We start from the raw sequence: 25,349 nt of genomic DNA on the forward strand, positions 1-25,349 counted from the left end.
AAAGGGGACCATGTCCTTCATTTCCAGTTAAGCCTGGAAATTGAAGCAGTTATGAGTCTTCGTGTTACCAGTGCCAGAAAAACCTAACTCAGACTGGTCTAAACAATCACAACTCACTGGCACATAAAAGGTAAGTCTGGATGTAGAAAAACAATGAAACAGAAAAAATTTTCAAAAAACACACATGCAATAAAACCATATTAAAAGTGAGAAAAAAAGAAAGTATGAACACAGGATTCAAGTGAAGGGTTAAACGAGGTCAGGGGAAGTCAGAGTTACGGGAGGTCAGGAGAGGGTTATGTGAGGTCAGGGAAAGTTATATGAGATGGGGAGGAAGCCATATGGTTAAGAATGGGGTTATTTGTCAAGGTTCTAACTTTTGTTTTGTATAATGGGTTTTAGGATGTTTGTTACATTATGGAAAATATAATAAATACACAAGTAAGCACATTTAGGTGGAAGCAGAGCTAGAACTAGAATGAAAATGTTCTGAGCTTCGTCCAGAGGTCGATGCTGCTTGCGCAGAGAAAAGCTGTTGTCACCAGGGGTATGGGCTCCTGGTCCAATAGCGCCTCCTCCTTTGCAACAGGGAGCAGGGGCAGGGTGACTTTGTAATCTGTATTCAAGTAGGCATGAAGTCGGGGCCTTATTGTATGCCAAGAGAGGACTGAGACAGAAGAATTTCAGATAAAATAAACATGTGTATATAGGGTGAGAGGCAAACACAGGTTTACAGATGTGAGTATGCAAAACATGGAGTTTATTCCTGTATTATTATTTATTATTTATTGTATTATTTTCTATATGAGCAACTGTAAACCTACTTTTGCCCCACCCTTTATTTCTCTTTTTTTGTAGAGAACAAATTTAAATAACAGCCCATTCCTAAATAGATTGATGGAATTAAGTCAATAAACCCCAAACAGTTGTTAATTGATGAGATCCTCCTTTCATTGTTAACTGAGAGTTTGCAAATGCTGAATAATTAATTTTTGCATCAATAGTTAACACAATTTAGTAATAGGAGAGCTATCTGATTAAGAATTTAAATCTTAAGTCATGACCCATAACAAGTCAGTCTGACTCTTCTTTTATTAAATCCCGAATGGGTAGGATCTTGAAATAATATATAATATGTGAGGTTTACATGTATAAGAACATAAAAAAGCATTTCAATATTTTCCCACTAACTCTTTGGTTATGTTATATGGGATTGGGTGGAAGCAGAGATAAAAACTAAGCATGGGCCTTGTAGAAATTTTTTTCCTACTTCAGACCATGTTTAAGTTTTCTCCTAATGACTGGGCAGTATCAGACTAAAGCCATGATTCTTCAGGCAAAATGAATGGAGCTCAGTAACTTTTTGTGAATTTGATCAGTACAAAAAGCTAAACTAAATCATACGAAGAAAAAGAACTGTCAGAAACAGCTTTTTCTCCCTCCCCATTCACACTCCCCCCAACACTTACATACCATCAGTTTATTCTTGAGCAAAATTTGTCTTCGATTTTCATTTTACTTTTTTTCCCCATATTTAAGACTTAAAAAAAGTTTGCTAATAGTGTGCTGACTTGACATGGCGTGGAACTTAAACACTTACCGGTACACTAAGTTATCAGGCATTACGAAAGTCAGAACACAAGAACCGGCATCCAAAACAGAGTACTTTACTCCTCCTCAGAGCGAATGGAGACCAGAAATTGGATGTTTATGACCCCCAAAACGCAGAATTTCCTCCAGCACTTCTCCCAGATGTGCTGACTGAGGATGACATGGGGCACCCAGATCCTGGAGATGCTATTGCCTGGCCCAAGGAGGTCCTGAGGTACAATGTCATTGGAGGCAAATGCCAGCGGGGTTTTACGGGGCAGATAACATTCCAGGAGCTGGTGGAATCAAGAAAGCAGGACGCTGATAGGCTCAGCTGGCTTTGACTGTGGGCTGGTGTGTGGGACTGCTCCAAGCTTTCTTCCTGGTGTCAGATGACATTAATGGATTCATTCCTCACTGAGGGGGGCAGATCTGCTGGTATCAGAAGCCAGGCATAGATTGGAAGCCATCAGTAGTGTTACGTTTCTGGAAGCATGTATCTACTGGCTGCAGAAGCTCTAGTGCTGGGAGAAGCCCTGTTCTCTAAATCTAATCAAGCTTTTCCGGCAGGGTTTCTAGCAGACTGAGAATGGACAGGCCTCTACCTCCACAGCCCCATAGGGCAATGTGGATCATGGCAGATTCACTGAAAGGAAGTACAAATCTATTGTCAAGTGTAAGACAGCTTTCTACTCCTTCCACCTTCCTGTAGCTGCTGCCATGTATATGGTGGGGAGTGAGGGGGAGAAGGAACATGCCAAAGCCAGGAAGATCCTGCTGGAGATGGGAGGGCTTTCAGACTCAGAATGATTACTTTGCCCTCTCTGGGGACTCCAGTGTGATGGGTAAGATTGGCACTGACATCCAGGACAACAAATGCAGCTGGCTGGTGATTCAGGGTCTGCAACAAGCCTCTCCAGAACAGCACAGATCCTACAGGAGAACTATGGGCAGAAAGAGGCCAAGAGGGGGGACCTGCGTGAAGGTGCTCTAAGAGGAGCTGAATCTGCAGGCTGCATTCCTGCAGTATGAGGAAGACGGTTACACTCACCTTATGTCTCTCATCGAGCAATACCCTTTGCCCCTGTCTCTAGCCATCTTCCCGAAGCTAGCACACAAGATCTACAAGCAGAAGTGACCTAGAGACTGCCAAGGCAGGGAGGAGAGGCTCTCAATAATTTACAGTAAATCCTCAAACAAAAAAAGTCAGGACACTCTTGTTTATGTTTTGATTGTGGTCAGCTTGACCACGGAGAGACAAAAGCCAGTGTGATGGTTATGTCTGGTCTGCCTTATCAACTTGTCAAGAATGTTCTAGAAATTAGTCGATAATCACACTGTGATCTGCTTCATTCCAGCCATGTAGGCTCAGCTCTGTACTGCTAATGTCATACTGGTTCTCTCTTGGCCATGGACTTTGAAGTCTAGGCTGGAAGTGTGAACATGAATCAGTACAAAAGAAAGTTTTTGAACAATGATATGATTCATGATTTAGAGAGTGTATTAAAGGGAGCAGTAGGAACACATAAGTGAGAGTAACAGGAACCTGAGTTTGGCGAGTCTAGATAAATAGGTTAGGAGGTAAGAAACAGGGAATGATGAGTTCAGTAATAAAGATGTTGAATTTAAGTTATTAATGGGACATCCAATTTCAGCATATAGTGGAAAATGCAGAACTGTTACTCTGGAAGATAACATTGCGAATTAGCTAAGGTGATAGCAAGTCATGGAATACAGATCGCTGAGGCTGTGAAAGAACCAGGGAGATCTGAAGGGTGCATACCCGATCTCAGTCCCTCAGCAAATTATAACAATTGCACAGGTACCAGCAAAATCCCCTCCCCCAACAAACTTAGAGGCTTTTTTCACCAGGATTCCTTCACCACCAACACACACACTCACTCTAGTGTTCTCAAGACTTTAAGGAAAGAAAAATATATCTTGGTTATAAAATGTTTATTCAGGGCAGGAAAGACTTTCCCCCTATTCTCTTAGGTTCTGTGGCTGGGCCCAAGAATTACACTGACAAAAGACAGATTAATAGGAGAAAAGCATAGACATTTTATTTGATGTTAACATTTCTATGTGTACACAATTCCCTTCATATAAAGAAAGTAAAGATGAAAAGCAGCGGATAGGCCTGAGAGCTCATACACCACTGAAACAGAGTGAGAAATTGCGGGGATGGGACAAGCAAAGGAAGGGGTTGTGGCTAGGGGCAGTATATTGGGGGAAAGTGACTAGGAAGTAAATGAGGGAAACTCATGGAAGGTAAGGATTATTTTTGTAAGGTTCATTTTTTTTTTGTAGAGATTTAGGGAATCTCAGCATTGATTCCCAGTCTTGGATGATAAGAACATTCTTCTCTTTCTGCTGCAGGGAGGGCACCTTTATCACAGCAAATTTATGCCTTGCTTTTAGGTAGAAAAGAGATCTGAGAACCCTTCCTACATCTGCTGTTTCTCAGGTGCCTTCAGCTCAAAATAATCCATATGCCAAAGTGGCATATTGTGGGGTGGCATGTTCTGACCCCTTTATTGCCATTCTTGACTCAGTAAATTTTGTGAACTGTAACATAAATGCACTGGTAGTATACCAAGATTTTAGCACACTTGCATGCATAATATAAAGCAGATATATACTGAAACTAAAAGTATTTCATTATAGCATATTATAGTATTTATTTCATCATTCATTCCTTCAGTGTTGCATCCCGCCAAATGCTAGAACTATACTGAGCACTTTGGGAAATAAGAAAATAGAAATCCACCTCTTGTGATCACTTTTCAAAACAAGGGAAATGAGGCATATATATATATATATATATATATATATATATATATATATATATATATATACACTGAACATGAATAAGCATAAGATAGGGTAGAAAGTCATGTCTTAAAACTGGACAAAAAATGCTATTCCAGATGGGTGGTGGGGGCAGTATCAGCAACTCTCAGGTGCTTAGGAAGGCTCCATAAAGGACAAGACAACTAAACTAGTCCTTGAAGCATAAGATTTGGAATTTAGAGATCAAGATGACTATCACCAACGAGAAGAGCAATGGCCTATAGCTGGGAAAATGCAGCCTGTAGGTAAGAGAAAGCAAGTGTTTGGTGGAGCCAAGGGCAAGATTTATTGACGGGAGGAGAGGATCTTAAGATTGGAAATGTTGGCTGAGGTCACATCATGATAGTCTCAAAGGTCATATCCTGAGGATTTGGACTTGATTCTGAAGCCAGGAGACTCTGAACTTTCAGCAGATAGAAGGAGACATGGTACAATCATAGATATTATATTTCAGAAAGACAAAATGGTAACACTGTGTAAGATGTAAGGAGAAGAAGAGCCTAGAAGTGAGCATAAATGAGGCTCTATCATATTAGGGTGCAGGGATTCTATGTGCTAATAGAGTATTAGTGTCCACATTTTGTAATGCAACTAGCCTTATTTAAAGTGGTGATGTTCTCAAACTAGGATGAGGGGCAATTTTCTCTGTCTTAATATGGATTTTAGCCTAAGGATATTTTGTAAAAGTTAAGTTACTTTTGAAAATGAAGAATCTTCATGAAATAACTGCTAAAACAGGACTCCATGGAAGAATCACACGGTGCAGTTTCGACTGCTATCTAAGAGTACAGATAACAACTTCTGACCCTTCATAGATTCTCCTGATCCAATGTCACAATGAAGGTGACATTAAGGTTTGTTTTTAAGTTTCTCTGCTTAGTTCATAAGAATGGTAGCTAAGAGAGAAAAACTGACCTTTATTCAATACCACACTCAATGGTAAATGAAGCTACCTGGATAGGTATTTGGTTTTATTTACTATTATTTTTTGAAGTCATATTAGCAACACAGCCTAAAACCTTGAAGAGGACTTCATTGATGTCTGTAGAAACTTTCAAGTTGACTAGACCTGACATATACACCTCATCCCTGAGATATTTATAGCCAATAAAGAAAAATTAGACATTGGGGCTATCCAGTGTCTTTCACGCTTACAGTCTTCATTCATGAAATCATGGACCTTTGTGCTTGCCCTTCATGGCACTTGTAATCAAAGAGAAAGAAAAATAGTAACCATATAAAAACATGAAAGTAAGTATATTTTTACTAATCACAGTGAGTTTTCTGATAGGGTAAGGACTGAGCACCATGAGAGAAACTCGGGGGATGGATAGATGTAGGGGATCAGAGAAAGTGTCTCAGAGAAAGCAGTATTTAAACTGAAGTAGGAGTTAGCCAGGAAAAGAGGATCAGCGTTTCACAGGAAGACAGAATCTCAAGTCAAGTTAACTATAATAATCACATTGGAATTACAAGACCCTAGTATATATTTCATTGGGCCTAGAGGTACAACATAAAAATATTACAGATCATCTAACAATATGTGAAAATGTCATACATTAATTTTAAATAGCAATTTGCGATATTGTGGTTATAAACTTTTTGGCTTGGGGCAATATATTTCTATGTCTTATGAAATTATTAATTCTCATTTAATGCTAATGTTCCTTTCTGTGAAGATTAGAGCTAATTAACTACTCCTTTCATCTACATTAATTTATTAGTTACTCATGATGAATCCAGTAAATGTTTCTGTATTAGTTGGCCAAAGTAAGTTTTATGGACAAGATACCAACACAGCTGAACATGCACATGATCAAATACTTTAGGAAAAAAAAATAAACATTGCAATCATCAGCAAATAAAGTTGGAAAACAAATGGACTGAAGGGCTAAATATTACGATACATTAAATAGTGATCAACTTAACATTATTTGGGTGACCAAACATAGTTTCCCTAGTTACAGTCACTGATGTAACAGGACTGCGCCTCACCACCATTACAGAATCAAAAGTGGGTAACTGAGTAGGAAGATAGCGGCGAGTGAGATAGGTGGGAGCAGAGTCCACTTCCCCTGAGCACGGGTGAAACACCTAGCCGATCTTCTCTGGAACAGAGTGAACAGCCAACAGTACCCCAGCATATATGAAGATTGGAGACCAAAAATTGTAGAGGACATTGAAAAATCAGACGGTAAGGAGAGTGCTTCAGGACAATAAGGTTCCTGGGACCAGCATGGGGACCAGGGCAGCTGCAGCCCCAAGCCTGCGCCCGCCGGGCCTGCTGCAGGACTCTTGGGAGAGAGCCGGGTCAAGTGCTCCCTCCCTTGCCAAACAAGGTTTGAGCAGCACCAAGAGAGACCCAGTTGCTTGAAGTCACAGAGAGGGAAATAAGGGCGAAGTGGCAGACATACAAGGGCTGTGAGCACCCACAGAGACTGTGGTTGCAGCCTGGGGAGAGCTGAGAGTTGGGCTGGGATGGGTCCTGACCCGGACAGTCCCTGGTCTAGTTGGGGAGGTGGGCTGTGTGAGTGGCCAGGCCCTTCCTTGTATGGAGTGGCAGGCTTGAGCAGAAGGAAGATTTCAAAAAGAAAAAGTGAAAAAAGAGACCCTCGGTGCCTGTTTGGGAAATTCTCCTGCAGCAGCCACTCTGACCTCCTCCCCATCCAGCCGATGGGCGCTCCCACAGTGGCGTGGAAGGCCCCGAACTCACACGGGTAGTCCCAGGGGGAGTCTGCACCCGAACCTCTGGGACGGGAGGCTGTTCCTCCCACCACAACTGCAGGCCAGGGACAGAGCGCTCCTGACCCTGCCATGCAGAGGCACTGTCCACCCAACCCCTGTGCCCCTGGGGAAGCAGCTGAGGAGGCATGTGCCTGCATTGCAGCAGCAGCCATGGTGGCATCTCTGCCCTGCAGGGCTAGGGCTGACTGGCTCTCTGGGAAAGCAGAAATGACCCTGCAGAGGAGAACTACAGGGTTCAGGGAGTCAGTAATCCCCAGAGGGACTTGACTCACTGGGGGCACTGAACTGGTCTGAGGGGGCATTGAGAGTCCCTAGCATCTAGGACAACAAAGAGTGAGAAGGGGGTATGTGAATTGCCCCTAATTGGTGCACCTTGGGGACAGTGCAACTGGTGGACTGAAGGCCTAGGCTGGGTGTAGAGGGGCACCAGGGGCCCGGCAGGGAACTGGGGAACTGGACTAGAGGCTGGCCGAGTGCCAATCAGGAAGGGAGAAAAGTGAAACCAATCCCCCCTCAGCTTGCTGAAGCCAGGAAGACCAGCAGATTTGGCTTGGCCAGTTTGAAGCCAGCAGAAGGTCTTTTGGGTTTTGTTGGTTTTTCTTTTCTTTAGTAATTCTTTATTTTTTTATTTTTAATTTTTTCTTTTAACTCCTTCTTCTTCTCTTTGCTTCTTTATTTTTTTTATTCATTCTTCCTTTCTTTCCCTTTTTATCTCTTCTTCCTTCCTCCTTCTTCTTTTTCTTTTTTTTAATTCCCACAAGCAAGACAATAAAACCTGGAACTGTGAAAAGACCAGAGTTGGACCCAAAGAGGGGGCATCCCAACAGTTGAGACAGTGAGACAAATTTCACTTTGCTATTCCAGAGAACTTGCAAGTTATTGTATATTTGTATTATTATTTTTTCATTATTACATCTTTCATTTTATTAGTATTTTTGTATTTTTCTTCTTTGTGTTTAGTCTTCTTCACTTGACTGGTTAAATTGCATTGTTTGACTGGTCTCCCTTGTTCTCTCTTTCATGGTGTATTGTTAATTCACTGTATTTCACTTCACTTGTGTTCCATTAGCACACTACTCTAGGACCTCTACTTCCTATTCTTGTTATCCAGATCACATAAATTCTGTCATATGATTGCTGCTCCATTATTATTGTAAGTAATTGCTGTTCCATACATTCGTAAATACTACACAGCATCCCTCCCAGATCTTAGCCCACTTCACTATTTTCTGAACTTTATTACTGTTGTGGTTAACTCTATTCTCTTACATACCACACCTATTTTCTATCTTTTACTCTCACTTTACCTCATAATCTGACCTCCCACAAGCTCACTGCCTTCTAGATCCAACTCACAATCCTTCCTCCCGCAACAAGTCTTTTTGTTGTTGTTGTTGTTCAATTAAAACTGTCTGCATTTTCTCCCCACTCCTCCACCCCACCCCAGCCAAACCCGCAACAAGTCTTACCTTCTTTCTACACTTTCTAAAAAGTGGCTAGTTGGGTGAAATATCACGGTTAACACTACACATATCCAAAAGATCTCCTATCTCCTCTCTATGGGCTGGTACTTTAAATATTATAGAATACGCTCCTGCTTTCTTAAAGCATTTCACTTTCCCTCTCCAACTGATCACAAAAAAGAGTAGGTGGAAGCTGTGAACACCAGGATACCTGTTGGAAAAGGAAACCCACCAACAAAGGAACCACCAACACAACTGAACAAGAGCAAGAGAGAATCCTCAAAACCTTGCACACAGGGAAGAACCAGCTTCAACACAACCTGCCCACACCTGCACAACAGAATACAAGAGGTGGTGGACAGAGTGACTCTCAGTTAACCAGCTGGTGGGAAGGACCCTCCAAAGACAGACCCAACAACAAGCAAAACCCAAAGACATACAGAGAGCCAACATAAGCGACAGCCCAAGACCAGCAAGCTCAGGAGATCAAGGAGACTGCATCACTGAATCTCACAGGCGTCCTATCATAGAAGTTCACACCATAATCCCATGGAGTCAGAATAGATCAATTTAAGAAGCAGAGGCTAACAAGAAGAGTCTCACAAACAATGGGAAGACAAAGAAACAAACCCCAAATGAAAGGAAAGGAGTAAGCTTCAGAAAGAACGCTAAATGAAATAGAGGCTAGTCAACTATCAAATATTGAGTTCAAAGCAATGGTTATAAGGAAACTCAATGAGTTCACAGAGAATTATCAAAAACTCCAGGGAAACTACAATTAACTCACTGCAAACTACATCAATATGAAAAAGGAGATAGAAACTACCAAAAAGGGTCAAGAGGAAATGAAGAATACAATTTCTGAACTGAAGAACACAGTAGAAGGAATCAAAAGCAGGCTCAATAAAGCAGAGAATCAAATTAGCAAACTGGAGGACAAGGTAGAGAAAACCTCCCAGAAACAACAGGAAAAGGAAAAGAGGCTCAGAAAGAATGAAGAAGGGTTAAGGGAACTGCAGGAGGACAACATGAAACATAATAAGATCCATATAATAGGGATATCAGAAAGAGAAGAAGAGGATGGGATAGAAAACCTGTTTGAAAAAGTAATGATGGAAAACTTCCCTAATTTGATGAGAGAAAAAGTCATACAAATCCAGGAAACACAGAGCATACCAATCAAGAGGAACCCAAAGAGGCCCACTGCAAGACACATCATAATTAAAATGGCAAAATTCCAAGACAAAGAGAGAATCTTAAAGGCAGCAAGGGAAAAACAGGAAGTAACATACAAGGGAGCCCTGACAAGGCTAGCAGCTGACTTCTCAATGGAAACACTCCAAGCTAGAAGGGAATGGCAAGAAATATTCCAAGTAATGAAAACCAGAGGCCTACAACCAAGACTACTTTATCCAGCAAGGCTCTCAATTAAAATCGAAGGCAAAATAAGGAGTTCCTGGACAAAAGAATATACCTCCTCCAAACCCGCTCTGCAGGAGATGCTAAAGGGTTTGCTTTAAGAACAGGAAGAAAAACAGTGAAAGAGAGAGGAACATAGGTATGAAAAAATGGCGATGAATAAGTATCTATCAATAATAACTGTAAATGTAAATGGATTAAATGACCCAATCAAAAGACACAGAATAACGGAATGGATAAGAAAACATGACCCACACATATGCTGCCTACAGGAGACCTACCTCAGAACAAAAGACCTACACAGACTGAAAGTGAAGGGCTGGAAACAAATATTCCAAGCAATGGACAGGGGAAAAAAGCAGGGATAGCAATACTCATATTGGACAAAATAGACTTCAAAAAAAGAGCCATAAAAAGAGACCCAGAAGGTCACCTCATAATACTCGAGGGAAGAACCCATCAAGAAGACATAAAATAGTAAATGTATATTCACCCAACATAGAAGCACCCAAATACATAAAGAAAATCTTGGAGGACATCAAGAAACATATTGACAGCAACACAAGTATAGTAGGAGATTTTAACACCCCACTGTTGAAAATGGACAGATCTTCCAAACAAAATATCAACAGAGATATTGTGACATTCAACAATGCTCTAGATGAAGTGGACTTAACTGATATATATAGAGCCTTTCATCCCAAAGAAGCAAAATACACATTCTTTTCAAATGTACATGGAACATTTTCAAAGATAGCCCACATGATAGTCCACACAAAACAAGTCTCAAATTCAAGAAAATGCTTGAAATCACATCAAGCATTTTCTCCAACTACAAGGGACTGAAACTAGAAACCAACCTCAAGGAGAAAACCCGAAAACACTCAAAATCATGGAGATTGAATAGCATGCTACTAAATAATGAATGGGTCAAGAATGAGATTAGGTAAGAAATCAAAAATTTGCTGGAAACAAATGAAAATGAACTCACAACAATGCAAAACTTATGGGACACAGTGAAGGCAGTCCTGAGAGGGAAGTTCATAGCAATACAGGCCTACCTAAAAAAGATAGAAACATTTCAGATAAACAACCTAACCCTGTGCCTACAAGAACTCAAAGAACAACAACAAAGACCACCCAGAGCAAGTAGAAGGAAGGAAGTAACCAAGATCAGGGCAGAATTAAATGACATAGAGACTAAAAGCACAATTCTAAGGATGAATGAATCCAGGAGCTGGTTCTTTGAAACGATAAACAAGTTAGACAAGCCTCTAAGCAAGCTCATCAAGAAAAAAAGAGAGAGGACCCAAATAAACACAATCAGAAATGAAAGAGGAGAGATTACAACTGACACCACAGAAATACAAAGGATTGTAAGAAATTACTACAAAGAATTATATGCCAAGAAATGTGAAAACCTAGGTGAAATGGATAAATTTGTAGAAAAATATAATCTTCCAAAACTTAGTGAAGAAGCAGAAAGCCTGAACAGATCAATAACACATGGTGAAATTGAAGCAGTAATCAAAAAGCTTCTGGCACACAAAAACCCTGGACCAGATGGTTTCAGAGGAGAAGTTTACAAAATATTTAAGGGAGAGCTAACCCCCATCCTCCACAGATTATTTCAAAAAATTCAAGAGGATGGAAGACTCCCAAACTCTTTTTATGAAGCCAACACCATCCTAATCCCAAAACCAGATAAAGACATAACAAAGAAAGAAAACTTCAGGCCAATATTGCTGATGAACACGGATTCTAAAATCCTCAACAAAATATTGGCAAACTGCATCCAGCAATACGTTAAAAAGATCATAAACCATGATCAAGTGGGATTCATCCCAGGGATGCGAGGGTACAATATTTGAAAATCAATAAACATAATACACCACATAAACAAAATGAAAGACAAAAATCACATCATATCAATAGATGTGGAAAAAGCATTTGACAAGGTACAGCACCTATTTATGATAAAAACATTCAGCAAAGTGGGAATAGAGGGAGCATTCCTCAATATAATAAAGACCATATGTGAGACACCTACAGCCAACATCATACTCAATGGACAAAAGGTTAGAGCTTTCCCACTAAGATCAAGAACGAGACAAGGATGCCCACTTTCACTACTCCTATTCAACGTAGTACTGGAAGTCCTAGCCATAGCAATCAGACAAGAAAAAGCAATAAAAGGCATCCAAATTGGAAAGGAGGAAGTAAAACTGTCATTGTTTGCAGATGACATGATAGTGTACATGGAAAATCCTATAGACTCCACCAAAAAACTACTCGACCTAATAAAAGAATTTGACAAAACAGCCAGATACAAAGTCAATATTCAGAAATCAAAGGCATTTTTGTACACTTTGTATATATTTGTACATTTTGTACACAACAAAAAAAATCAGAAACAGAAATCAGGAAAAATATCCCATTTGATATAGCAACAAGAAAAATAAAGTACCTAAGAATAAACCTAGCCAAGGAGGTAAAAGACCTATACTCAGAAAACTATACAACACTGAAGAAAGAAATTAAGGAACACACAAACAAATGGAAACATGTACCATGCTCATGGACAGGAAGAATTAACATCATCAAAATGGCCGTACTACCCAAAGCGATGTATACATTCAATGCAATCCCTATTAAAGTACCCATGACATATTTCACAGATATAGAACAAACATTTCAGAAATTCATATGGAACCATAAACGACCCCAAATAGCTGCAGCAATTTTGAGAAAGAAGAACAAAGCAGGAGGGATCACAATACCTGATATCAAACTGTATTACAAGGCCACGGTAATCAAAACAGCCTGGTACTGGCATAAAAACAGGCACATAGACCAATGGAACATAACAGAGAGCCCAGAAATAAACCCAAGTCTCTACGGTCAATTAATATTTGACAAAGGGGGCAGGAGCATAAAAGGGAGCAAAAACAGCCTCTTGAACAAATGGTGTTGGGAGATCTGGACAGCTACGTGCAAAAAAATGAAACTCAATCACCAACTTATGCCATACACAAAAATAAATTCAAGGTGGATAAAAGACTTAAATATAAGTCGTAACACCATAAAAGTCCTAGAGGAAAACATTGGTAGGAAACTCTCAGACATTCCACGCAGCAACATCCCCGCAGAAATGTCCCCTAAAGGAAGGGACATAAAGGAAAGAATAAAGAAATGGGACCTCATCAAAATAAAAAGCTTCTGCATGGCTAAAGAAAACAGCATTAAAATCAAAAGAGAACCAACAGTATAGGAAAACATATTTGCCAATGATACCTCAGACAAGGGTCTGATCTCCAAAATATATAAAGAACTCACACAACTGCACTCCAGGAAGACAAACAACCCAATTAAAACATGGGCAAAAGACTTGAACAGACAATTCTCCAAGGAAGACATACAGAGGGCCCAGAGACATATGAAAAGATGCTCAGTATCACTAGCCATCAGAGAGATGAAAATTAAAACCACAATGAGACACCACCTCACACCAGTCAGAATGGCCAACATAAACAAATCAACAAACAAGCATTGGAGAGAATGTGGAGAAAAGGGAACCCTAGTGCACTGTTGGTGGGAATGGAGACTGGTGCAGCCACTGTGGAAAACAGTATGGAATTTCCTCAGAAAACTAAAAATGGAACTGCCTTTTGACCCAGCATTTCCACTGCTGGGATTATACCCTAAGAACCCTGAAATACCAATCCAAAAGAACCTATGCACCCCAATGTTCATAGCAGCACAATTTACAATAGCCACTGGAAGCAACCTAAGTGCCCATCAGCAAATGAGTGGATCCGAAAACTATGGTACATTTACACAATGGAATACTACGCAGCAGAGAGAAGGAAGGAGCTTATACCCTTTGCAATGGCATGGATGGAACTGGAGAGCATTATGCTAAGTGAAATAAGCCAGACAGTGAGGAACAAATACCATATGACCTTACCTTTAACTGGAACATAACCAACAAAAGAAAAAAGCAAACAAAATATAACCAGAGACATTGAAATTAAGAACAATCTAACAATAGCCAGAGGGGAGGGAGGAGGAGATAGTGGGGAGAGGGGTTTACAGAAGCTACTATAAAGGACACAGGGACAAAATCAAGGGGGAGGGTGGAAGCAAGGGAGGGAGGTGGGTTTGGCTGGGGTGAGGTGGGAGGGGTGGGAGGGGTGGGGAGAAAATGCTGACAGCTGTAATTGAATAAGAATAAAGTAATTTTTTGAAATATGTGGGTAACTGAAAACGACCTAAGTCTTTAGTACTGAATTCCAAGTCTTTTTTTTTTTAATTTTTTATTGTTATTCGATTACAGTTGTGTGCCTTTTCTCCCCATCCCTCCACCCCACCCCAGCCTTAAAATATTGTATCTTTTTAAATGTTTTTTTAATATATTTATTGATTATGCTATTACAGTTGTCCCATTTCCCCCCCACTCCACTCCATCCTGCCCACCCCCCTCCCTCCCACATTCCCACCCCCATAGTTCATGTCCATGGGTCATACTTATAAGTTCTCTGGCTTCTACATTTCCTACACTATTCTTACCCTCCCCCTGTCTATTTTCCACCTATCATCTATGCTACTTATTCTCTGTACCTTTCCTCCCCTCTCCCCCTCCCACTCCCTTATTGACAACCCTCATGTTCTAGTTGTTTGCCTAGTTTGCTCTCGTTTTTGTTTTATGTGTGGTCGTTAATAACTGTGAGTTTGCTGTCATTTTTACTGTTCCTATTTTTGATCTTCTTTTTCTTAGGTAACTCCCTTTAACATTTCATATAATAAGGGCTTGGTGATGATGAGCTTCTTTAACTTGACCTTATCTGAGAAGCACTTTATCTTCCCTTCCATTCTAAATGATAGCTTTGCTGGATACAGTAATCTTGGATGTAGGTCCTTGCGTTTAATCTTGGGTAATGTAATTATGATGTGCCTTGTTGTGTTCCTCCTTGGGTCCAGCTTCTTTGGGACTCTCTGAGATTCCTGGACTTCCCGGAAGTCTATTTCCTTTGCCAGATTAGGGAAGTTCTCCATTATTTGTTCAAATAAGTTTTCAATTTTTTGTTCTTCCTCTTCTCCTTCTGGCACCCCTATAATTCGGATGTTGGAACGTTTCAAGGTGTCCTGGAGGTTCCTAAGCCTCTCCTCATTTTTCCAAGTTCTTGTTTCTTCATTCTTTTCTGGTTGGATGTTTGTTTCTTCCTTCTGGTCCATAGAATTGATTTGAGTCCCAGTTTCCTTCTCATCACTATTGGTTCCCTGTACATTTTCCTTTGTTTCTCTTAGCATAGGCTTCATTTTTTCATCTGTTTTTCGAACAGATTCAACCAAGTCTGTGAGCATATTGATAACCAGTGCTTTGAACTGTGCATCCGATAGGTTGGCTATCTCTTCCTTGCTTAGCTGTATTTTTTCTGGAGCTTTGAAGTGTTCTGTCATTTGGGCCATTTTTTTTTTTGTTTGTCTTGGCGCGTCTGTTACTTTAAGGGGCGGAGCCTTAGGTGTTCACCAGGGCGGGGTAATGCTGGTCGCTGAGCTGTGACGCTGTACATGGGGGAGGGGCCGAGTGGGAGCAATGGCGCCGGCCTCACTCTCCTCCGGATTTCAATCTTTCACTCCGATACCCACAATCAAACTGGGCCACTCTGGTGCTGGTTCCCGAGTAAGTGGGCCTGTGCACACTCTAGGCCCCTGTGGGTCTCTCCAACAACTTCTCCTGTGAGGCTGGGCGTCTCTCCTGCTGCCGCCCCAACCCCCAGGGGCGCTTTCAATCAGAGGTTTGAGGCTTTATTTCCCCGAGCTGGAGCCTGGGTTGCGTGGTCTGCTTCACTGCCCAACGTTTGTCCGGTTTGTCTGTGTGCGAATGTGGGGACGTGGGGTGCTACCCGCCACTCTGCCTGCCCCACTCTCCGCCACTCTGAGTCCGGCCCTCTGGGTTTATCTGTGCAAATGTGAGGCCGCAGGGTCTGCTAGTGCTTGGACTGCCTGCACCATTTGTCCCACACTCCGCCAGTCTCAGTCCCGCCACAGCCACTCGAGTCATCTTCACCCCGGTGCCCGTCTCCGCCCCTCCTACCAGTCTGGATGTGTTTATTTTCTATTTCCTTGGTGTAGGTCCCCCTTGCTGTTCGATTCTCTGTCAGTTCTGGTTGTGCGAGGAGGCACAGTGTGTCTACCTACACCGCCATCTTGGTTCTGAATTCCAAGTCTTCAATACTAACAATAGGTAGACCTCTCTCGCAGGTTTTTTTTAGAACCAGGAAGATTTCAGATACGAAAACCAGCAATAGCACCAAGTAATTATTGGCATAAGTAAAGGGGAAAATTTGAGTGGTTCCCAAACTGTGATCCAGGTACCAGCAGCACCACACTTGCCTTGGAACTTGGTAGAAATCCAAGCTGTGGGCCCTCCACCTTGGTTCCTGAATCGGGGAGGGCCCTGCAATCTGTGCTGTATGCAGGGGACTCTGATGCTCACTGAAGAAGGTTTTCTCAAACCTTGTTGAATTTAAGGTGAAATCAGATTGAAAAGCTCACCTCAATTTTCTTGCAGTTTTCTAAAAGTTATTTCCTTTAATTTATTTCAGCTCAGAACAAGTTGAAGCCATTAATAGAATATCATTTATAGCCACTGGTTGAAGAATTAGCTATAAATTTAAATTGTTAAACTTTTTTTTTACACTGTCTAAGTCTATATAACGGCTTGTCTGATGAAGGAGAGAGGGCCGGAATAGGTTAGACTCTGTTGCTACAGCAAGCTCAAATTGTGTCAGACAGTTTTGATTAAAGTGTTAAACTTTGCATAAGTTGCACTTTGACCTTTGAATATTTTTAATATGTTGTAGATTTAAAGTTCTGAGGGTTACATGGAATTTGGGTGATCATGAATACATTTTTATTTAGTATAACTTAAATAGCATGATAAAAAACAGTATTTATACAATAAATATATTTTCATTTGCAAACTTTCATATAGTTTAATATGTCTCACCTGGCATGCATTAAAATTAATAGCTGCCTCCTTTTAGGAAAGCTTGTTCTAGAACATAGCCAATTTCTTTAAAAATATAGAAAATTAAACAATCACTCTTTGTATCACAAAAAGATCACCTTTGGCTTTAAAAATGTATTTTCTCTCATCATTTAAAAATAAATTAATTTATAAACATTAAGTATATTTAGATTTTTTATATTATGTGTATATTTCAACTAACTCAATCATATGCAAATATACCAATTTTTAAGCCATAAGTATACTACACACATATAATATACATCATTTCCTAATACCAGGCTTGAAGTCATTTGGAATCTCTCCCTGGGTACAGTGGGGGATATGCTCCAAGACCCCCAGCAGATGCCTGAGAGTATGGATAGTACCAAAAAATAATTAACAACAACTAATAATAGAATAGAATAATTATCACAATAAACTGTAATAAAAGTTATTTGGATGTGGTCTCTCTGTCTCTCAAAGTGTCTTATTGTGCTGTACTCACATTTTCACTTAGGAAGCACTTTCCGGCTTCTCCTTGGCTTGTCAGAATTGCCAGCATCATTATTCTTTTGCCTTGGGGCCATTGTTAAATACAATAAGGGTGACTTTAACACCAGCACTTCGACACTGAACAGCCCATGTCATCACCAACATGGTGACACAGTGACTAACACGTGGGCAGTGTCTGCAGCGTGGAGACGCTGGACAAAGGGAGGGTTCATGTCCCAGGCAGAATGGTGCGAGATTTCATCCCACTAGTCAGAATGACCACAAAATTTAAACCTTATCAATTGTTTATTTCTGGAATTTTCATTTAATACTTTTGGACGGTGGTTGATGAAGGTAACTGAAAGCAAAACCGGCAGATAAGGAGAGAGAACTACTGTATACAGAAAGAAGGCCTCCTCATTGAACACAGTCTGATTTCCTAGGAAGATTTTGTCTAATCTTCTGCTCCACATGCTACCTTTGTAGATGTTTCCCAATACTGTGAGCAGTCAATTAATAAATAAATAAATTTTAATCTAACCTATGTGTTAGAAATGGACAGAGAAACGTCATTGAGCAGAGCTTGCTATAATGCCACCAAAGACAGTTCTAGGAGGAAGCATATCAGGCACAGTGTTTTGAGTCACTGGTAATTAATGTCACAACTAAGCAACCATGTAACATAAAATAAGAACCTCTACCTGCCTGGGTGGGAGAGATGGGTTGAAACAGACTGAAGAGGTGGTAAGGTATGTAGCCATTCAGTTTGATGAAGAAAAGGAAGGAATAAGAGTTGGTTTTTACTATTCTTCCTATTATGAAATTCTGAAGGAGTCCCCAGAAAGAACAAGGAGCTATGGTGTTATTAACACACCTCACATAACTATACATAGTAGGCAGTACAATTTCTTCCTGGTAAAGACCTGGAAAGAAAGCTAGGAAAATGTTCCCACTTGGTACACATATAAGGACACTCTTTTTTCTATATACTACTATAACTAAGTTTGGGGATCATATCTCCTTGAGGTGAAGATAATTTAGAGTTGAACTGAAGGCTGAACTGTACAGTTTTCTCATTAGATTAATAGGGATACCACTACCTATCTTATTTTGCAGTGTTGAGAAAAATAAATGATTCCATATGTAAGTAAAGTTCTTAATACAGTGCCTGGCATACAGTAAGAGCTCAGTAAAGTGTGCATATCTGCCATCTAATCAAGATCATCATTGAACGAACCTATCATCTTTGCCATCATGCTCCTTCTATCTGGGATATTTTGTTTACAAAATTTGACAATGTTCGCTAGCATTACATGAGTCTTCCAGAATCCATACTCAACATTAATCCTGAACCTCTACTGTAATTGCACTTTAATCTCCATCTCCTATAGAGAGCATGAAGCCAAACCAGCTTTAACAGAGTTCTTCTTCATCTATGGCATAGTCTCAGGAATTTCTCCCCAAAAGTATTAATAATTTTTAAATTCAAGAAAATCAACTCCTGACATAATTCCTAAATAACCATATCTTTCCTATTAATTATCCAATAAATTTTAGAGCTGCAAGTAAATTGATCTATACCACACACTCATGGTTTAAGGCACAGAATGGTTAAGAGGCACGCCCAAAGCCACTCTCCAAGTCAGCACAGGGCTGGATGGGCACAGGTCTCCTGACCACATGCCAGGCTGTCTTCATTATCATAGATGCATCAAGTATAAACTGCACTAAAGACCTTCCCACTTGTCATATTAAATAGCATACTACCAAGGATTATGCAGGTTTCCTTATAACAAATATTTTACACAAAATATTTAATTCCTGAGTTTCTACCAAACCAAGGAGGCACAAAAAACATTAACTTAGGTATTTTAGTTGAAATAATATTTCATGTAAAAAAGTTAAAATGTGTCACTTTTTCTTTCAAACTTGGGCCCGGCATAATGGCTCCCACAAGCAGGGTAACGTGCAGAAGAAGGGCCGTTCTCCATCAATGAGGTGGTGGCCAGAGAATACACTATCAACATTCACAAGTGAGTCCATGGAGTGGGTTGTAAGAAGCATGCCCCTCAGGCATTCAAAGAGGTCCAGAAAGTTGCCATGAAGGAGACGGGAGCTCCAGATGTACATCCTGACGCCAGGTTTAACAAAGCAGTCTGGGCCAAAGGAACAGGCATGTCTCATACCGTTATCAGGTGCGGTTGTCCAGAAAACATAATGAGGATGAAGATTCACCAAACAAGCTCTATACTGACAAAAAATTGTTACAATGTGTTTTCATATATAAACACTGTTAACTCATTAAGCATATTTGCAGCATATCAATTACATGCATTATATGGGAATATTTACTTTAACATTCATTTGTTTTACTGAAAATTTTGAGTACTGTATCAACTCATTGACTCAGATTCCAAAGAGATTATCTTTTTTTTTTTTTAAATCAATGATCTGGTTTATTTTCCAGAAGAATTTAAAATAAATACTGTGATGTTTACCCAAGGTGATCAGTCCCACACTCATCTTCCAGCATCTAAAATACCTGTCCTCCTTTCCTAAAGTCAATTTACATTTGTAGAAAGGATTTTGATAACAGATTTTTTCAGGCTAAAATTTGATAAGCTTATCAATTTAAGATAAAAATTCAAACCGTGATTTCACAAGCTGGCTAAAAAATTCAATGTCATTCTAGGGACCACATGAATACCAATATTATCTTCCCCATTTCTTTTTTCTTTATGCATAAATGAAAAAAATTCCTTTGATTTACAGTCTGCCTCAGCAATCAGCTTTCCTTTGTAAAGGAATCCGTCACCCACATGTCCTGTTTCATCTCTCAGTAAATTCTGACTTCAAAAGTTTAACCCACCCATAGCAGAAGCTTCAGTGTAGAATCTTCCTTGTTCTTACTCATTTATCCTCTTTTAAACTTGTTCACCTTACTTGAATGGAAAATATTAGTGAATCCACCCAAGTTTAAGGGAAAAGAATAGCCTGTTATAAAACCTCTATCAGCACAATCAGCACAGGGCTGGATGGGCACAGGACTCCTGACCTCATGACATGCTGTCTTCATTATCATAGATGCATCAAGTACAAACTCTACTACATATTAAAACTATGATTATTCTACATCCTTCTTCAACTTCCAGGTTGAAAAAAATTGAGATTTTCTACGTTTCTCTCATGTGTCATTATTTTTTATTAATAAACACAAAACCTGGAAAGTTACTATTTTGTTTTTTTAATAAAGAACCACGCAGTGTAAAAAACAAAATAAAGAACCAATAAAATCAAGAAAAGACGAAAGAAAAGCAATAAAGTCTAACATTTCCAAAAAAGACTCACTCTGAAATATTGTTTTTAGTTTCATACTAAGTCAAACTTCAGAATAATATGGATATGTTTTAAAGCAACCATTTTTTATTTTTATACTATGCTGCATTTTATGAAAAGGCAGAGAATAAAAAGCATGGAAAAATACTTTCTAAAATTACTCTTAAAATTCGTTATAATTGAAACTGTATAAGGAGTGTTTCTTCCCATTCTGGAATTTCACTCCATAGAGACACCACCCCCTACCCTTTAGGCTTTCTTCTAGTTTATATACTTGACCTCAAAGTAACACTTTTATTTTGCCATTCCTCAATTTTTGTTTTTAGTTCTTAATATTTTTGACTTCTTTTTGTCTATCCCCACCAAACAATTTTCCTTCCTCTCCAATGTATTTAGAACATAATGAATCAACTTTCTATGATTCGTTATTATGACCATAAATTTACATAGCTAAACCATACACAGTTCTATGATTACTTCCCCAGATGTTTCCTTTTCTTACATATCTACCTCTGAAGCATCCACACACTCTCTAGAATAAACCTCCAATCTTCTGGTGAGTGGTTGGGGAGAGGTAAGCTGCCCTTCTCTGTGAGGTGAGGGAGGTGATCTGGCAGGCCAAATTGTAAAGCCTTTCAAATATCAGCTCCCTCTGCATCCCATTTCTCAGAGGTTTCTGCTTCTACAAATTCCTGTTGCCTTTTTGAAGTTCTACACAGAAAACCCCCAGTCTTGGGTTTCAACCTCATTCAAACTGCTAAATCGGGTATCACTCATCTGCTCTCCCAATCTTTGTTGACATTTTTGTCAGTTGTCATTTCCTCCCATTCTCTTCATTCTTATGGATTTGTTCCTCTTTAATCCTTTAATCCTTTTAGTGTGGTTTATAGAGGAAACATGAATAAATGCTACTGTCCAATCCACCATAATTTGCTGGAAGTATTTGTGCTCATTACATATAAAGCATGATTTTCTATGGTTTTTCAAAACATAATCACACCCATTTCCCTTTTGCCTACTCCAAGGTGTCTGGTTATCTGCAGGTGAGACTGATTAACTTATTGGGATAGTGTTTGTTTTTTGTTTTTTAATTTAGACATTTAGCCCCAGGTAAAATTTTAAAGTAAATAAAATTCATTTTCAATATTTTTAGCTTCCCCACTCTTTTGTCATTTTCCCCACTTGATGGCACCCTTCTCCAAGGTCCATCATCCTCTCTTTCTCTCTCTCTCTCTCTCTCTCTCCCTCCCTCCTCCTCCTCCTCCTTCTCCTTTTCCTCTCCCTTTCTCTTTTCCTCTCTCTCTCCCTTAAAAACTAAATCTTTGAGGCAGGAGAGAAAACAAATACACTTATTCATACTAGGGTGTAAATGATTGAAACCACTAAAAAGTGCTTCCCAGGATATTAAATAAAATGAAAAATTTTAAACTGAAATTAAGGCAAACTTGAATTCCCAAAAATGTGTTTCAAAAAGTCTCTCTGACAGATGAAATGTATTGTAAGAGGAATGTAATAGAGTGAAAAATTAAAGAGAAGATTCAGAGAAAATGAAATAGGAGGGACTAATAGAGAAGATAGGTTTGTGACAATGTCCTATTCTAAAAAGATAAGTGAATATTTTTCTTCCTATATAAGCAAGCTTGGAGAAGCCAGAGTAAAAACATTAAGAAAACAAAATTCTATATATTGCAAAAACTATAATAAGAGACATGGCACTGTGAAAATATGAATATCATGAAAATTCTTTTATGTCTTAGAACAAAATTATTAAATAAAAGTGTTCCAAATTCCATTTATAACTCTTCCTAGATAATGTTAATAAGTGACCTGACTTTTCTAGTTAATGACATCAGTAACTAAAACACCAAGGTTCAGATCAGGGAAATAAATTTTTATGGACAACTCCTGTGCAAATATAATAAAAAAGATGCCAGTGCCTCACAAAAAGATAGCATTGGTTTGACATGATAAACCAGAAACTCTAGTTAGTACTCAAAATTATTATTGGACCATTCTAGATCCATTATCTCTAAGGCAAGTGGCCAGCACAAACAGAAAAACTGAAGTAGGACCCTCTTGCTTAAAAGACAAAAAACAAACAAAAATCTACTCTGTGAATCAACCTAACTATGCATCTTAAAAATATGGCTGGATTTACTTAGAGAGGAATTTTAATTTTCTCATCTTTAAATTAAAGAGACTGGCATAACCTGTGGTTATGTGTGAAGTAACACATTTCTGTCACTAAATTTCTACCAATCCACAGCACAATGAGAAAACAGTGAGCTGTTCATGAAGCCAACTTTACCCATTTTAAACAATTGTCCTTTATTCTAAGAATGTGTCCCATCTTGGATGAAACAGAAAAGATAATGGACAACTTTTTCTTTCCTCCTCCTTCTCCCCTCCCTATTTCTACTTCTTCTTTGAATTGCTCTTATTAAACAAAATTTAAAAGTTGATGAATTTCTATTGGTCACCAACACTTAAAAAAATGAAAACATCTACTGTTCAAGGACATATATCTAAAGCCTTTTCTAATATCAATGCAAATTAATTCTAAATAGTCCTCTAGTTTTTCTTGGACCAGTTGATCTCAACATAGTTCTTTTAAACTTTGATTTTTTTCTTATATTTTTATACCTCTGTGTTGGTCTATGTTTAAATTATGAAAAAAGTGAATTTAATATGCAACTAGTCCTCAGTGGAAGGTGCCACCAGGTAGTTCTAGGGATCACCCAGGTGCCTGGCAATGGCAGACCACAGGACTCATCCTGAAGATGAAATTACAAAGTAAACACACTGTCTTTCATTGCATGTTACAAATTAATGATAATACAGCATTAATAGGTTTCTGAGATGTTTTTATTCATTCTCTCCATTAAGATTAAGAAAATATTGATTGTCCACAGCAAAGACTAAGAACACTAGTCACAGGAAGTTACTTTGATATATAAGTCTTCAAAACAATGATGTTCATCTTGGTTTTGTTCACGTTGTGGATATTTGTATCACATCACGTGGGTATTCTACGAAGTTCTCCCTGGCTAATTACATCAAGCCGCTATTCATAGGACTGGCAAATCCAGTGTCTGAAAAAACTTGTTTTACAGTTATTGATCATAAAAAGCACTTTTGCTCTAACAGTACTAGATGGGTATTCAGAGACTCAAGCTCCTGTGCTAGCTCTGTGTTGCACTTCAACACTGTCATCAAAACATCTCTCCTCTTTAGGCCCTTAGTATCTTGGTCTATGAATGGAGAGAATAATATCTCAATATATCCCCGTGATACTCCCATGAGGTAGATAATAGGGAAATTCTTTGAAAAATACAAAGCACTATAAAAATATTAAAAGGTATGTTCAAATTCAATATATATTTGCTGATTTGAGACTTCCAGAAACATGTTCTTATTTGTATACAGCTTCCAGGTCAAATACCACAGATTACTACAGATTTCCATTCACTCATGTACATGCGCTAGCTTTTTCATTTTCTCCCAGCGGCTTTTATACAAAAGTCTGTCCTTTCTAAAATGGTTTCATGAAGCAATTTCTTTATGGTGGTTATTTATGGGCTCTGTTACTTTATGATGGTGACTGAAATTGCTTCTCCAAATTTTATTTCTGTTTTTTAATTCTTTTAAATTGATTTGAGAGAGAGAGAAAGAGAGAGAGAAACATCGATTTGTTGTTTCACCCATTTATGCATTCACTGGTTTATTCTCCTATGTGCCCTGACAGGGGATCCAACCCTCAATGTTGGCACACCGGGATGATGCTTCTACCAACTGACCTATCTGGCCAGGGCTCAAGCTTTTCTATGGAATTAATTTTCCTACACTTGCTGTTCATTTTATAAGAAGAAATCAAACGATTTCAAGGCCCATAAAACCAAATAAACAACAGACAGTGATTAGTTTGAAGGAATAATAGTAGTTACATATCCATTAGCAGCTGGATGTACAGACCTCCCACCAGTGGTTTTTCCAAGATTTTAAATACGGGAACTTTGTGTTAATGTGTTAATATATCCACAATTGAATATATATCTCAAAAAACCCTACAAAACTAGTAATGTTTTTGCGTGAATTTGTATTTTCCTAATCACAATAGCATCCATATACATTTGGAGATTTAGCACACAGACAGTAAGTGGTGAGTGTAGAGATCAAGGGACTCCAGCAGTCTGTGACACATGAGCAGACGATCATTGACTTATACCTTACCTTGCCATGTTTTTGTCTTCTAGCAGAGAATAATTAATTTTTTAGTTAAACAAAGTGGGAGGAAATAAGAAAAATTCAGATATGGATGTGTCAAGTTTCTGCCTTATTGGCTCTCTTTTTAAATTTGGGTATTGATTAGTTTTTAATCTAAATTGTTTCCTATTAGAAAATAAATGCAAGTTGTTGAATCCTTTAAAAGTCCTAAT

The 25,349-nt window shown here is 39.0% G+C and overlaps 2 pseudogenes; one reads left to right on the forward strand and one right to left on the reverse strand.

Moving 5' to 3' along the window:
* The first annotated feature begins 510 nt into the window (after positions 1–510).
* LOC112319546 (farnesyl pyrophosphate synthase pseudogene) lies at positions 511–2,728 on the forward strand (annotated as a pseudogene).
* A 14,043-nt stretch (positions 2,729–16,771) lies between these two features.
* On the reverse strand, positions 16,772–16,876 carry LOC112319634 (small nucleolar RNA SNORA28; annotated as a pseudogene).
* Between the last annotated feature and the right edge of the window lie 8,473 nt (positions 16,877–25,349).

The sequence above is a fragment of the Desmodus rotundus genome, chromosome 4 (assembly GCF_022682495.2).
Source record: "Desmodus rotundus isolate HL8 chromosome 4, HLdesRot8A.1, whole genome shotgun sequence".
Lineage (NCBI taxonomy): Eukaryota > Metazoa > Chordata > Mammalia > Chiroptera > Phyllostomidae > Desmodus > Desmodus rotundus.